The 15,311-nt window shown below is 39.1% G+C and overlaps 1 long non-coding RNA gene across 1 annotated transcript in view; it reads left to right on the forward strand.

Annotated features, from left to right (window-relative positions):
- The first annotated feature begins 809 nt into the window (after window positions 1-809).
- LOC123592886 overlaps window positions 810-15,311 on the forward strand; it is a 285,088-nt gene continuing 270,586 nt past the window's right edge. The window contains exon 1 of the long non-coding RNA XR_006709991.1: window positions 810-987. This is a non-coding gene — a long non-coding RNA (uncharacterized LOC123592886). The remainder of the gene's footprint in view (window positions 988-15,311) is intronic.

Here is a 15,311-nt window from a genome sequence, read left to right on the forward strand (position 1 = left end):
CCTTGGTTAAATTTCTCAGAGGGCTATTTAGTGGGGTTATGCTTTTCAGTGGTAATATATACATTTTTTTTTTCCAACGTTTATTTATTTTTGGGACAGAGAGAGACAGAGCATGAACGGGGGAGGGGCAGAGAGAGAGGGAGACACAGAATCGGAAACAGGCTCCAGGCTCTGAGCCATCAGCCCAGAGCCCGACGCGGGGCTCGAACTCACGGACCGCGAGATCGTGACCTGGCTGAAGTCGGACGCTTAACCGACTGCGCCACCCAGGCGCCCCATACATTTTGAATGTCTATACTTGTTTGGTCAATGGTATTTTGGGTGGAGAAGAAGACACCCGGGTTTGACTTTCTGTCTTAAAAGTAGAAGCTAACGTACAACTATTTGAAGAGATGACAGAAAAGAACAAGATGGAATAGAGAACTATAAAAGGGGGTTTCCGATGGAGTTGGTCAGAAACAAATAATTTGGGGGTCATATGTAGACCCATTGTATCTGTGCCTAAGGATAGCATTTACCAGATCCCTTGCTGACTTGGTAGATAGCTATTATATAAGATGATAGACACTTACAGTATGCAGGAATTGACCAAAACATTATTTCAAGTTTCTCATTATATTGATGCAGAAACTAAGCCACAAAGAGTTGAAGTGATCCAGTAGATTTCTTTACACTATGCAACACTTATTTTGTTTTAAAATAAAATATATAGATGTAGGTTAATAGGAAGAACTGCAAGGAGGCACTTCTATAAATGCTTTATAAATATTGTTTGGATATGATGCCAGACTCCGTGTTCATTTCCTAGGTGAAGAACCCCAAACACTAGGAGACTAAAGAAGAAGAAGTTATGATCCAAATCAAGTCTGAAATTTCTTTCAACTGATTGCTTTCCCTGCTAGTAACTCAATAGGCAATACTACTTCTTTCAAAAATCTGTGAACAGAAGTGCTATGAAGAAACAAATTGGGAGAAATCTTCATTCTTGTAAGTATTCATAGAAAAGATTTCTAATTGTTGCTACTCTTTTACTTATTAAGATAGGAAAACTAAAAATAATCGTAATACTCAATGCTTGCAAGGGTCCAGGAAAATTGGGGCCCATATATTATTATAAAACAATAATCTTTGGAATGACAAATTTGCAAACTAAGGGAAAATGCTGTATGTATGAAGGTGTTTATTGCAGCAGCATCTAGTAAGAAAAAGACTTGAACAACAGAACTAATCAGAAAGGAAGGTCTATGTCAATTGTGGTGCACGTGAGAATATTGTGTGGCTGATGAAAATATCATTATCATTAGGTATACAAGCATGTAACAATGCCCTTACTTTTGTGTCTTCACTTGTCTATACGTGGCTCAGTTGGCTCCATACATGCCGAAATCAGAATGAAGTCCAGCTGGACTCTTATCTGGGGACTCTGGGAAGAATATGCTTCCAGGCTTATTCAAGTTGTTGGCAGAATTCAGTTCTTGGCAGTTGTAGGACAGAGGTTGCCATATTCTTGCTGGCTGTGGGCTGGGCTTCACTCTCATCTTTCAGAAGCTTTCCCCAGATTCTTCCCTGTGGCTCCTTCCATCTCAGTGTTGGAGAACCTCCCTTGTGCTATGTTCTTCTCACAATTTAAATCCGACTTTCTCTTTTGCTACCAATTGAAGGAAAACTCTCTGCTTTTATGGGGCTCGTGTGATTAGGTTAGGTCCACATGTATAATCTCCCTATCTTAAGGTTAATGTCTGCAAATCCCTTTTGCCAGGTAACTTAATGTAATCATGGAAATCAAACGAAGGGGCAAATAGGGTTATGGGGTCATCCTAGAATTCTGCCTGCCACACCACAGATAACCACAGCTCCCACTCTCCCTTCCTTCAGGTCTTTACTTAGTGGTTAACTTTTCCGCAAAATGTTTCCCAGAATTTAGCTAAAATTTCAACTCTACTTGTAATCCTCACCCAAATGTCTACCCGCTTTGCCTGTTTCCCCAACTTCTCTTTAGGGCTTACCTTGTCACATGCACTATATTTTACTTTTTTATGTTTGTTATCTGTCTCCTTCAGCGCACGTAATCTCAATGAGATCAGGGACTTTGTGGTTGTTTGCTATAGTTCTTGCTCCTAGAATGGTGCTTCGACTGTAGCAGTCACTCAGTAAATATGTATTTAATGAGTGAATAAATAAATGACACAAAGTTATATGTAAAGTATGATTACAGTTACTTAAAGGTGTGTGGTGTCATGCTTTCTCCAGAGTCGGTTGTTTTAGAAGTATCCTTTCCTGTCATTGGTTGCATGGACTCAGCTTGTGGGTGTATGTGACCCAAAAACTGAGAGCTTCTTTGCACTCTGGCAGCTACACTTGGTGGCTTATGGTCATCACCATAAGAAAATAAAATTAAATAAAGGTATGAATGAACCTAAACACAATTAAAATAGTATCGTTAAGGTGGTAAGATTTTAGTGGTTAAAAATCTATTTCTTAAACTTTGCACTGTTGTTACACTGACATAATTAAAAAAGAAGAAGAATTCTGTTCTCTGGGGAGTGGGAATTTGCCAAGTATGACATACCTAAGTAAGCAGTTAGTTTTGAGGTAATGCTAAGGACCCTGTGGCTCATCATAGACAGAAAAGCATTGCCAGATGCAATGTGGTGGAGGAGAAGGAGCATGGGAAACTGAATCACAAAGACCTGGCTTTGAGTCTCCCTTTTGGTATTTACCAATTGTGTGACTTGAAAAGTCACTTAACCCCTCTGAGCCTATTTCCTCACTGTAGAAATGAGGACACTAAATACTTTCATCATTGGGCTGCTATGAGGATCATCTGAGATTCTGTTTCTATTACTTACCACAGAGCAAATGCTCAGTCTTATTTTATTTCACTTCATCCAGCCTATTCACCCTTTTGATTGCCAAGAGAAAGGCTGTGCGTGCTGTACCAACTTCTCTTCTTCATCTAACCTATATTCGCTTACAGAGAAGGACTTTCTGAATTATTTGATGAAAGAAGTGTCACCATGTTAAAAAAAATAATATCGGTTCACAGTGATTTTAATTAGTCTAAAATGACAGAAACCAAAATTCCTATGTGAATGTAAAGGACTTCTTCTCTGAGCTCCAAAAGTTTTCCCTGTACCATCACGTTATTATACCTTGAAGTTGTTTAAAAACTGCATTCTGGGGGCGCCTGGGTGGCGCAGTCGGTTAAGCGTCCGACTTCAGCCAGGTCACGATCTTGCGGTCCGTGAGTTCGAGCCCCGCGTCGGGCTCTGGGCTGATGGCTCAGAGCCTGGAGCCTGTTTCCGATTCTGTGTCTCCCTCTCTCTCTGCCCCTCCCCTGTTCATGCTCTGTCTCTCTCTGTCCCAAAAATAAATAAACGTTAAAAAAAAAAAGAAGGGTATTTCTTTAAAAAAAAAAAAAAAACTGCATTCTGTATGACAAGAGGTTCAATATAAAATATTGGTCACTACCAGATAGAATGTTAACATTTTAATCAGAAATAGGGAACAATGAATATAAGTTCTGATCCAGTCAGTTTCTCATTATTTAACCTTGAACCATTCACCTTACCTGTCTTGGCCTTCTCATACATTCTGAGAATCCTTGCATGCATGAAAAATGACCCTTTGTGGTAAAATGAATCCCCCAGTAATAAAAAACTATTGCATTTGGAGCATCTAGTATATTCCAAGCACTGTGCTATATTCTTTACATACATTATCTTTAAAACTGAAAACAAGTCAAACAGCAAATATCATTGTCTCCATTTTATCTTCCAGGAAGTTGAGTCTCACAGAGATTAAATAACTTCTCTAGACAAACACAACTAAATGTTCCAGTCAATCTACTGCTATAATCTATTACTTTGAATTTGGATCATTCTTTTCAATGCATTTACTCTCTGGCCCCTTTACTTAAAGAAGATTTGGCTCAACATTCTATTCCTTCATCTAAGTCATCAGTTTTAAAAATGAACAAGTGTTTGGGTTTTTTTCCTTACTAAACCCCCAGTACCTACTACAATACCTGTTACATAGTAGGTGTTCAATAAATGACTTTTGAATGAATGAATGGAGTGAACAATATAGGGCCAAGACAGAGCTCTGTGTCATGCCTCCATTAACATACAATAGTATTGGTCTTTTCAGTTACAAATCCACTAGCCTGTATAATTAAGATATCCTTGCTTCTACACTTTTATCTACAATTACTAAAGGGAGACATTGTGAAATGTTTTGGTATGATTAGTTACACTATATCTATGGTTTTCCCCCATTCTGGTCATTTTCTCCCAAATTCTGATAATATCATTTTACAAAAAGTAAAGTTTAAGGTATATCTTGTGTCTTATGAGCATATTATTTCTTTCCTCTCTTAAGAGTTCACAAATATTAGGGGCGCCTGGGTGGCTCAGTTGGTTTAGTCCAGCTTTAGTCCAGCTTTGGCTCAGGTCATGATCTCCTGGTTCGTGGGTTCGAACCCCACATCAGGCTCTGTGCTGACAACTTAGAACCTGGAGCCTGCTTTGAATTCTGTCTCCCTCTCTGCCCCTCCCCAGCTCACACTCTGTCTGTCTCTCTCTCTCTCTCTCTCTCTCAAAAATAAACATTAAAAAAAAAAGAGAGAGAGTTCACAAATATTAAATCTTATCATTTGTCCTAGAAAACTACCTGGGGTAGACATTAAGCACATTACATATTTTTACAACACACTCCTTTTAGTGAAGCAATATAGTATTTTCTATCTCACTTCTTACAAAATTTCTGGCAGAATTTTAATGATACATTTGGGAAATTCTCTTAACCACAACAAGCATTTATTGAAAAGTTGCAATGTATGAACACTGCATAGACATCTAACCTACCTTATCTCATTTAATTTCCTCCAAATCTATGAAGTATCCATGAATATCTGAAAATTTTAAATCAGGAAGCCAAGAATAAAAGAGCTAATTATTTGCCCAACGTCACCCATTTGACTAAATAGTATAGTCAGGATTCAAAGCCAGGCCTCTGAGTGCAAAGATTATGTTTTTAATGAGCATATACAGTGCCTAAAATATAACTTTTCTAGACAAGGAAACACCTATTATGTTCTGTGACCACTTCACCTGTTTTTGACTTCGATTTTCTTGTTTTAGTTGAATTAGGCTAGGTTATGCTGCAGTAACAAATAACATTGGTGATTTCAGTTTTGCACTTACATATAAAATGGGTTTGCATGATTGCAATGACTGAAAGATCATGTTGGAAAGTCATGCACAGACAATTAACTCTTTCAAACTCAAAATGATACATATTAAATCTGACAACATGTCATGTCCAAAGAAAATCACATGGCTAAGCCAAACTGTAAAGAGTGGGGAATTATACCCTTCCAGTGTATCTAGAAGGAGAAAACAAGCTATCAGTGAACAGTGGTAGTGTCTTCAGAAATCCGTTTTTCTGCCCTTTTCAGAACTGGAAATATTCTCCTTTTTAACATAGTAACAAAATATGGATTCTGAAGTTCAGTTTTCATTAAAAATTTTGTCATTATTAGGGCACCTGTGTGGGTCAGTCAGTTGAGGGACCAACTTTGGCTCAGGTCATGATCTCATGGTTCGTCGGTTCGAGGCCTGCTGTTGGGCTCTGTGCTGACAGCTCAGAGCCTCAAGCCTACTTCAGATTCTGTATCTCCCTCTCTCCCTGCCCTTCCCCTGCTTGTGCTTTCTCTTTCTCTCTCTCTCTCTCTCTCTCTCTCTCTCTCAAAATAAATAAATTATTAAATTTTTAAAATTGTATCATTATATATTTTCATATAATTTTTTTGCCATTAGTTCTAATACTTCCTTCTTGGATCTTACAAAACTAAGCCCTTTTGGTTGTCCTTCACGCTTATTCCAGGAATCATATAAATTTAATTATTATTTTATGGCCAGTTGGTCACCTTCATTGTTTATGTCTTTTATACATATACTTTAAAACTACACTCATTAGAGAGCTTCCTATGCAGTTACACTGACCTCACGAAATTGTCCCCACCCTTTTTTTAACATTATGAAAACTTGGTGCTGTAAAGTCATAACTTCAATTTTGTGTCCCTGATGTCCCTGGAGATTTCTTATTTTGAGATTAAAAATGTTTTGGAAAGAAGGGCTCAAAATGTTTATTCCTCCCCTACCTTTATTAGCAAGCTCTTGGAGATGTGCAAAATAAAGGAGTTTGGAGGGGAAAAAAAAAAAAAAGGAAGTAGCATTGAGGAAAAGTGGTGAAGCAGAGTCACAAGATGACAGCTGTATGGTACATCTAGGGAGGAGTCAGTTCACCCTGCAGCAGGAGAATGGAGGAGAGAGACCTCTGGGAAAGAAGTTCTCCTCGCAGTCTGACTCATTTGGAAAGTACACATCCGACTGATCTGATGGAAAACCTAAGGATAGGTACATTAAAGGCTACTTACGCCGAAAGCAAACAAACAACAGGGTAATCATTAACTCTAGGAAGAATAAATACGTTCTGCAAAAATGGAACTATAAGTGTTGAACTTGGCAGTGCCACGTATAATATTTAAATAATAACTTAAATGCTGATATTGATTAAATGAATTCAAGATATAGCAGTGGTAAATTATTTCCAAATGTCACCCATTCTGCATGCTTTTTTTAAAAAAAAGATTTTGGGGGGTGTTGTACGTAAGCCAGTTTGACTATAAATTATATTGAAAAAATAAATAAATGAAAAATAAAATAATAATAATAAAATAAGTAGAAAAGATTTTGGGGCGTCTGAGTGGCTCAGTTGGTTAGGCTTCCGAATTCGGCTCAGGTCGTGATCTCACAGCTCGTGAGTTAGAGCCCCGCTTTGGGCTCTGTGCTGACAGTTCAGAGCCTGGAGCCTACTTCAGATTCTATGTTTTTGTCTCTCTCTGCCCTTCTCCCACTTGCACTCTGTCTCTCTGTCTGTTTGTCTCTCTCAAAAATAAATAAACATTAAAAATTTTTTTTAAAGATTTTATTTATTTATTTATTTATTTATTTATTTATTTATTAAGATTTTTTAAGATGTTTGTTTATTTTTGAGAGAGGGAGCACAAGCAGGGGAGGGACAGAGAGAGAGGGAGACACAGAATCCAAAGCAGGCTCCTCACTGTCAGCTCAAAACCCAATGTGGGGCTCCAACCCATGAACCATGAGACTGACCTGGGCCCAAGTCGGATACTCAACTGACTGAGCCACCCAGGCACCCCTAAAAGATTTTATTTTTAAGTAATCTCTATACCAACATGGGGCTCAAACTCACAGCACCAAGATCAAGAGTCACATGCTCCACCAACTAAGCCAGTCAGGCATGGATGCCTTTGGCAGTGAGCCTTTGCATCAAGAGGTAGAAATGACCTCTTCTCCCCTAGAGTGTAGGTAGGCTTTCCCTGTCACTTGTGTTCCCCAATACCGTGTGGTAGAAGTGATGCTGGAGCCTTTTGAGGCTGGACTTTAACAGACCTTGTAGCTTCCATTCACAAGATTTTGGAGTGCTTCCTCTTGGCATGCTGCCTTAAGGCTGACATGCTCTCAGCAAGTCCGAGTGAGCCATGGGGAGGAGAACTAAAAGCTTTGATTGGAAGCCCCGACTGACTCCAGCTCCCAGCCGGGCCACCAGCTGAATGCAACACACGAATGAAGCCAGTAAGACCAGCAGAAGAACGATTCAGCAAATGCAGAGAAGCACAACAAGAAATAAATCATTCTTTCCTTAAGCCACTAATTTTGGGGTGATTAGTTATCCCCAAATAGAAAGCTGAAGCAGTATCTCCATTGTGAGGATGGAAGAAGTGGGGTGATAGAAAGGAGCTAAATCATCAACTAAAATGCCAGGAAATTAATAAATAATATCTTCAAAAGATAAATCAAGAAAAAGAACACTATAAGTATATTATTAAAGATGTGGAGATAGATACCAGTAGAAACAACTAAAGAGTTTCAGATTGTTGCCTGGGGCCAGACTGTGGGGTGGGCCAGGGGAATATAGTTTTTTATTACAGACCTCGTAGGAGTATTTGATTTTTAAAACATGAACATGAATTGCTTTAATAAAAGTAAAATTTATATATTTTTAAATTGTCCTTGCAGTCATATGCAGTCATATGAAGTTAGAGCATGTGAAGGCCTCAGGGTCTGGCAGATGAATGAAGAGACAGCTCTAATTTGGTCGACGGCCGTCTGTTGACCTTCTGTCCCCTAAAGGTTTGCCCTCCCTCCTAGGCCTCCCTTTTCTGTTTCAGTTCTTGGCAACTGGTTCAAAATGAGGGTGTATTTTAATGTACAGGTGAAGACTTACAGTAACTTAAAAAAAAACAGGAGGCAGCAATGGACTGTTCTTTTTGTCTTCAGCTAATTTCTATCATGACCCCATGTCTTAGAAGAAAAGGTAGAGAAGAAAGCCCAGAAACCCTTCAACTACTACAACCTAGAACAAATGAATAATATCTTAAATTACTTACTCTGAAAATCTCTAAAGAGCCCCAACTCTGTGCAGTCTGATTGCCAGAAAAATACTTGTAATTCTTATGTGTTCTTTGGGGTCCCTCCTTGTAAATGACTTGGGGTTCCTCCAGTAATACATATAGAAGCAGCTTTCGAAAACCTGTTTATTTTCATTTCCTCCATCTTTCCTCTTAGAATTCCTCATGCCATTCTTTGGTCTATTAGAAGTGCTTGCTTCAAGCTATCCCTTATTTCTTAGAGAAACACAAGTCTGTGGCTTCAGATACACAATTCTGACAACTGGACAACTTGGTCGGTTCAGGCTTTTAAAAAATCAATCAAAGCAGCTGTTTGGCAAAGCATATTGCAAGATTTTCTCATTTTTCAGCAAGCTGTTGTGGAATTCTATCACTTCAACTCAAGTGTTCTCTCATCCCCCCAAATATCTCTGTACTCTTTTATGGGCTTTCCTTGTTCTCTCCTATCCTTGCCCTAGCCTCCAGCTTAATTTACCTTCAAAGGAAGCCCCACAGGATTATGCTTTCTGGTTGGGTGATTCCAGTAATGAAGGTGGAGCTATCCATGGGGAATGGATCAAAGAATATTTGTATGGTCAATTTGTATGCAAAAATGTTAAGATGGAAGGGCTGAATGAAGCCTCTGCCTTCTCTACCCATGCCAGCTCCAGTCACTGAGCCCATCCTTGGCCCATCCGGCGTCATCCCAGGTTGTTCCAGGCCCACCAGACTTGGAATTGCATCTTAAGCTCACGGGCTGTTCTCTAGCTCACCAAGCATAATAATAACAAAAGTAAATTGCAATTGTTGAGCTTCTGCTATGGGTCCAGCGTTCAACTGGCTATTTAGTGTTAATCCTTCCACCAATCCTAAATGTTAGATGTGATTATTCCCATTTTACAGATGAGCTTACATACTGGCCCAAGGTCACATAACTAGCCACATGTGGAGATAGGGTTTTAATCCGTATCTTTCTGGCCACAAAACCTCAGTCTACTTTGTCACCTTGCTCTGGATAGTATTGGCTACCTGGGCCCTAGAAACCATGCTTATACTGTTGTGTTGACCTTAAATATATAGGTCCAAGATAGCTTAGCTCTGTCTTACATCGAATCTATCTTTTTATAGGGGCTTCTCAGTGCTACTCTTTCTAATGGGTAAACTCCCTTGATATTGACATTTGTCTGAATCTGGCCAATTCATTTACATCTATTCCTTGAACTCCTGGCTGCTTTGGCCGAGGCCAGTCTAGAAAATAGTTCTATCATTCCCCATTGCCAGGTCTTACCTGCACTGCCCCCCACCTGCTGCTAAAGACTTTAACCCTTACAATACAAACATCTAAAAAAAAAAAAAAAAAAGGATGCCCATTATATTCATTATTTACTCGTGTCCCCATGTTCTAAGTGCTATGCAATACTCGGCATGGAACAGAAAGACAAATACCTCAAGGAGCAACTGTCTGCTAGAGGTTTATACTACTGGTATACTCTACTAGTATAATCTAGTAGAGGTTTATACCACTAGTAATAGTAATTGAAAGTATAAGCACCTATGTAGCTCTTACCTGTTCTAGGCACTTCACAAAGGGAACTTCACTTTGTCCTCACAATAGCCCAGCAATGTAGATTCTATATTATCCCCTTTTACAAATAATAAAACTGCAACATGTGGGCAAGGTTATAAGCCCACACAGTGTGGCTCCAGATCCAAGCTTTAAACACTCCTGGGTTTAATGAAGATGCTGTACAGGTTGCAGAAGGATAGATCACAGGAGGGAAGAGGAGAGAGAAATATCACCCAGCTGCATAAAGCTAGGATGGCTTCCTGCAGGAAGTAGCACTTGAGCTTGGCTCTGAAGGATTGGTAATATTGGGCTATAGGGGGAAGTGTGCAAGAAGGCCATTTCAGAAGGAGAGAGGAACAATCAGCTGGTTGCTCATGGGCTCTGTTCTGAGGCTACAAACTGCCTCCTGTCTGAATTGTCACATGAGTCATCAACCTAGTACTGAATGCCTGGAAGGGTGTATGAGTGGGTGGCCTTTTTGTTCATAGTCTAAATGTCTTTGGAAAAACTACCTTTATCCCCCATTAGCAGGACTCCTGGTTTCTCTCCTGTTTTATTGCCACCTCTGGGGTGGTGGAGTCCTTCCTTTAAGAATGTCAGTAGAAAAGGACCTTGAGTGAGGACATTGACCCAGACAGGAGAGTAGCTATCAGACACATGAGAGGGGTGGATTCACTGCCCAGCCTGGGGAAATGCTTTCAGTGTTGCTCCACCCTAACAATTGTTCCTAATCGGGGACAGATGGCAGCAGGCTATTTAACCTCGGTGCATTTCCCAAATGTGGCATGTCTCTGCTTGTTGGACTGAACTGAGTGGGTTGGGGAGAAAACTCAAGATGGAATCCTTGCCCTCTGCACCTTTCACCACGCCCCATCTGCTCCCAGAGTAAGGTCATTGTAATGATGAGTTTGCACCCCATGTATTCTACGGAGTCGACCGCTCTGAGAGAAACTTGAGGGGAAGCCTTATTTTTACCACACATAGCAATGCCCTTGACCACAAACAAAAATTGTTTAGGAGATTCCTGGCTTTTCTTAACCTTCAAACTTTAAATCCTTTTCCATCCAATCTCATTGCTCATTCAACATCATCTTGACTAAACTTTTTATTCACATCATTTGATTTCTTCTCTGCAGCTGTGTCATCATGGGTGGACTTTTCTAGTTGTAGCCATGATGGTTTCTTGTTATTTTTTCTTTTTCTTTCTTTTTTGGTTTTGTTTTGCTGAGTTATCGCTTGCCTACTTCTGGCAGTAGGAATGTACCTTCTTTTTCCTCAGTCTGATCTCCAGCCTCACTGATTCTATTCGTTGTCACAGAATAATGAGCCACTTGCCTTTGCAGATGAGTTTGAATGGGTTTTTTCCTCAAGAGATACTTCCAGAATCCTTAAAACAAGAAGACTCAAAGTCCTTTAGTTTCACAAGTGGATTTTTATGCTACTTCTCTGTCCATGTATGTATGTGTGTATTTTTCTCTTTATCCCATTTTGGTTGTATCTCCTAGTGGTTGAGGTAAAACTTGGTGCATGACTAACCTCTCTTGGGAAGTTCTGGGAGTCCAGCTCCGGCACAAGGAAAGAACATGTGTGATTCTGAGGTGAACAGTGCCCTTGCTTCTGTGGCGTAATGATGCATGGAGCAGACTTTCTCAATAAAATTCTAATGCCAAGTAGGAGAAAACTGAACTTAAAAAAAGGCAAGGAGATGAGAAATATCCTGTAACAGATTATTCCTCTAGGGTGAAGAACGCCATATGCAAAACTTTTCTGATAGTTTTGAAGAATTGACTAATTGAAGAGTTCAGAAGGATGGTATGAAACCATCATTAATTACACTGGACAATTTCTGCTCCCATGACTTGTGTTAGTTCAGGTGTGTCTTTCCCCGTCTTTCACCCTCCACTTGCTTTTTTATTTTTATAGGGCTGCTATTATGTATCATATTCCTAAAGAATCCTAAACCATTTTTTCCAAATGCACTCGACTCTAGGCAGAGAGCATCTTTGAACTGGTAGTGTCTCCGGATATTTATTGGTGTGCTGGTTGAATTACTGTGCAGCTTTGAATTCTCTTTCCAGTGAAGTAAGGTTTCAAGGCTCTTGCAGATTCTCTTAATCTTTTGCAACACATGAATGATCCCTCCATTCTAAAGGCCACATGGTTGATTTGGTAATTTCTATAGATCTGTCTCTCACTGGTTTGCTTTTGTCTGCTCATTCCTTTTCTGTTACTTAATTATTTCATGAGATTTTGCTCTACCTTATTTACCATCCCCAATTCAGGCCATCCCTTATTCTTCTCCTCCACTTTAGAGCTTTACAGCCTAGCCTCCAAGAGCCTGGGGTTTCATCTCTACATATTGCACACCATTTCCCCTCTTGTTAACTGAAGCAGAGACTAGAAATTATGTAATTCCACACTCCATTGGTCATTTGTATGGTTGGCTTTTTGAGGATTTTGTCTCTGAAGACCTCATTCCATGAGAACTATGGTATCCTGAAAGATGGGAGAGCAAGAATACAGGTCACTGGCTGGAGTGAGAACTTATCTGCTGTTAGTTCTTCACATTCACTAGTTTGGTTGGAAAATATTGTTTTTTAGAATTCTTTTCAGGAAGTCTTTCAAGCATAGGTTTTTTTAATTACATGAACTCTATATTTTAATAATAGTATAATGAAAGCTTTTAAAATATTTCAGGGTTGTTTTATCATAAAGACTGAGATTTTAATTGTATTTACAATTTGATATTTTTATTTTAGCTTTTGTGTTAAAATAAACTGTAGCTTTTCAACCCACAATTTTGATTCAGATTTGAATATGATCAATTAAGCTAATTCTAATACATTTTGCAAACTCAAGACTTATAAAACATTTTCTAAAAAGCAATTGAAGATATATTTTGGGCACCTCTGGTCAAAATAGTTTACTGATTCAGCACTGGAAACTTTAACCAAAATATCAAGATTAAAGAGATAAGAAACAACAGTATGTGGAGTTCAGGAAATCTCAAACTTCTGTATTTCCAGTCTTTCCATCTTCTAATTCATCTTTTTTTATTGCTGCCATAATGCTCTTTCTAAAATATAATTGAAATCAAGTGGCTTCTCTGATCAAAAGCCTTCAGTGACTTCATATAATTTCATAAATTAAGTCCAAATTCCAAGAGTTGACAGTGCAAAATGTCCACAGTGTGGTTTCATCTTCCCTTATCCTCATGTTTTTTCCATTTGCTTTCTCCCTCTCTTCCTCCTTCCCAGTGTCCCACCCTCCCTCCCTCCCTTCCTTTCAGAATATTAAACATCCACCAGACAAAGTAGTGAATACCAGACAAAGGGGAATGCGTCATTCCTCAGAGACCACCAGTCCACACTCTTCCGAAAAGGTCCATAATCCATTCTATATACTCTGGTCTTATTGTCTTTGCTGCGCTATGTTCCCACCACTCAGTCCACTCTACTTTTCTTGCACCTTAAATGCCATCTCTATCAACACCTTTCCCCATCTATACTCCCCCCAGCCCAAACGCATCTCCTTTCTCAACGCTCTACAACCTAAGGTACCCACCTTCTCTGTGTGTCCTATAGAGTAGCTTTCCCCCATTAAATTTTTTTCTGATTATGAAAGCAATACATACTCATACTCATCCTATAAGACTTTAAGAATGGAGATACTTGTAAAAAGAAAAATATGATGCATGGTCTAGTGTTCAAGGTATTCACTGGGAATCTGAATGTCCAGGTTCTGGTTCCATCTCTGCTCCTTAGGAGCTGACGGGCATTGAGCATGGCACTTATCCACTGTAGGTCTTGTATTTTTCTTCTCTAAAATATGAGAACTGAGTTTCCTGGTGTTTAAGAACCATCCTGGTTGTAGAAGTGTCTAATTTACATGTCTATCAATGTGTCTTGTGTCTTGGCCTCTCCATTGGGCAGTGATGTCCCACCCAGTTACATGGTCCAGAGTGGGTCTTGCAGCTATCTTAGAAGAACAGAGGCACGTGTTGAGAATCTCACAATTTTATCTCTAGTAGACTCAATTTATAATAATTTTCAGCCATTATATCAAATTTGTTACTTAGCCTCTTTAATGGTGAGAGGTGCTGGGCTTGAGTTTCATTATTAGTTTTAGGGCTTATTAAACCATTTCTCTCTGTACTCTGTTTGCTTTCTTTTTTCCCCTTCTAACTTAAAAAGATAGCTCCAAGCAAAACATTAAATTTCTATCCACTCAAACACCACCATAAACATTATTTAAATTAATTTTGTTCAAATTCATTGCAAACCCACATGATGCATGAGTCTGTATTTAATGCCATCCTCTCTTCTAAAATTTGAATTTTTTTTTTTGTCTAGAACTCTATGATTTGAAGAATTTGGGGAAAAAATTAAAACTAAGAGAATAGCAACTTTGTCATAAAATTCTTGCCAGCAGTATCGGAAAATTTGGATTGGGGTGTAGATTTATGATTCCCTATAGTTCTTGAGAACTTGTACACATTTTTTAAGGAAGTTGTTCCATAACCTATCTCTTCTTTCCTAAACATGATAACCAGGAAGCGCTTCATCTGTGTTTGCTACGTAATTACCCAACAGAGCAGTCCCTGAATCTTATAGAAGCAACCAAGGGATATTTTGTTTCCTCTGGACTTCCAGTGTTGGGGATGGGGTGGCATGGAATCAGAAAGCTAGTCCTGGGAAGGCCACTTGCCTGGATGAAGGTTACAAAATGGCAACTTCCCTGTGACTCTGTTTCCATCCCTTTAAATGGAACTACTTTTCTTTCCAAATTGTGGTGAAGATCAAATAAGGTGATTAGAGAAAATCTTTTGAAAGCTACAAAGTACCCTAGCAGGTAACCTCCTGGGTAGGCATCCTCAGGGTTCACAGCAAAGCTCTCCCACTCATGTAAAATCTGTTGTTTTTTTTTTTTTTTGCTGGGGATGAATAGAATTGGGGGATCGATCATTTTATACTTTGCTTTAGCATTACAGTAATGTGAACATGTAAGAAGAACTTCTACATTGATGTATTAATTGCTGTCATCTACTCTTGCCTGCTACCAGAAGCATTTCTATAAATATGCCCTAGAAATATAGTAAAGCTATTTGGTTAGAATTTTACACCCATGATAATTAGCACTTTTAAGAGTACAAGCATGTCAGCACCCCCACAACATGAGGTCCCACTTTAACATGCCAGTATAATATTCTGTTGTTCCAGAGGGATGAGAAAACAAGCAAACAAACAAAAAAGTATTTGTTACTGTCAG

This window comes from Leopardus geoffroyi, chromosome D4 (genome assembly GCF_018350155.1).
Source record: "Leopardus geoffroyi isolate Oge1 chromosome D4, O.geoffroyi_Oge1_pat1.0, whole genome shotgun sequence".
NCBI classification, from domain to species: Eukaryota; Metazoa; Chordata; class Mammalia; order Carnivora; family Felidae; genus Leopardus; species Leopardus geoffroyi.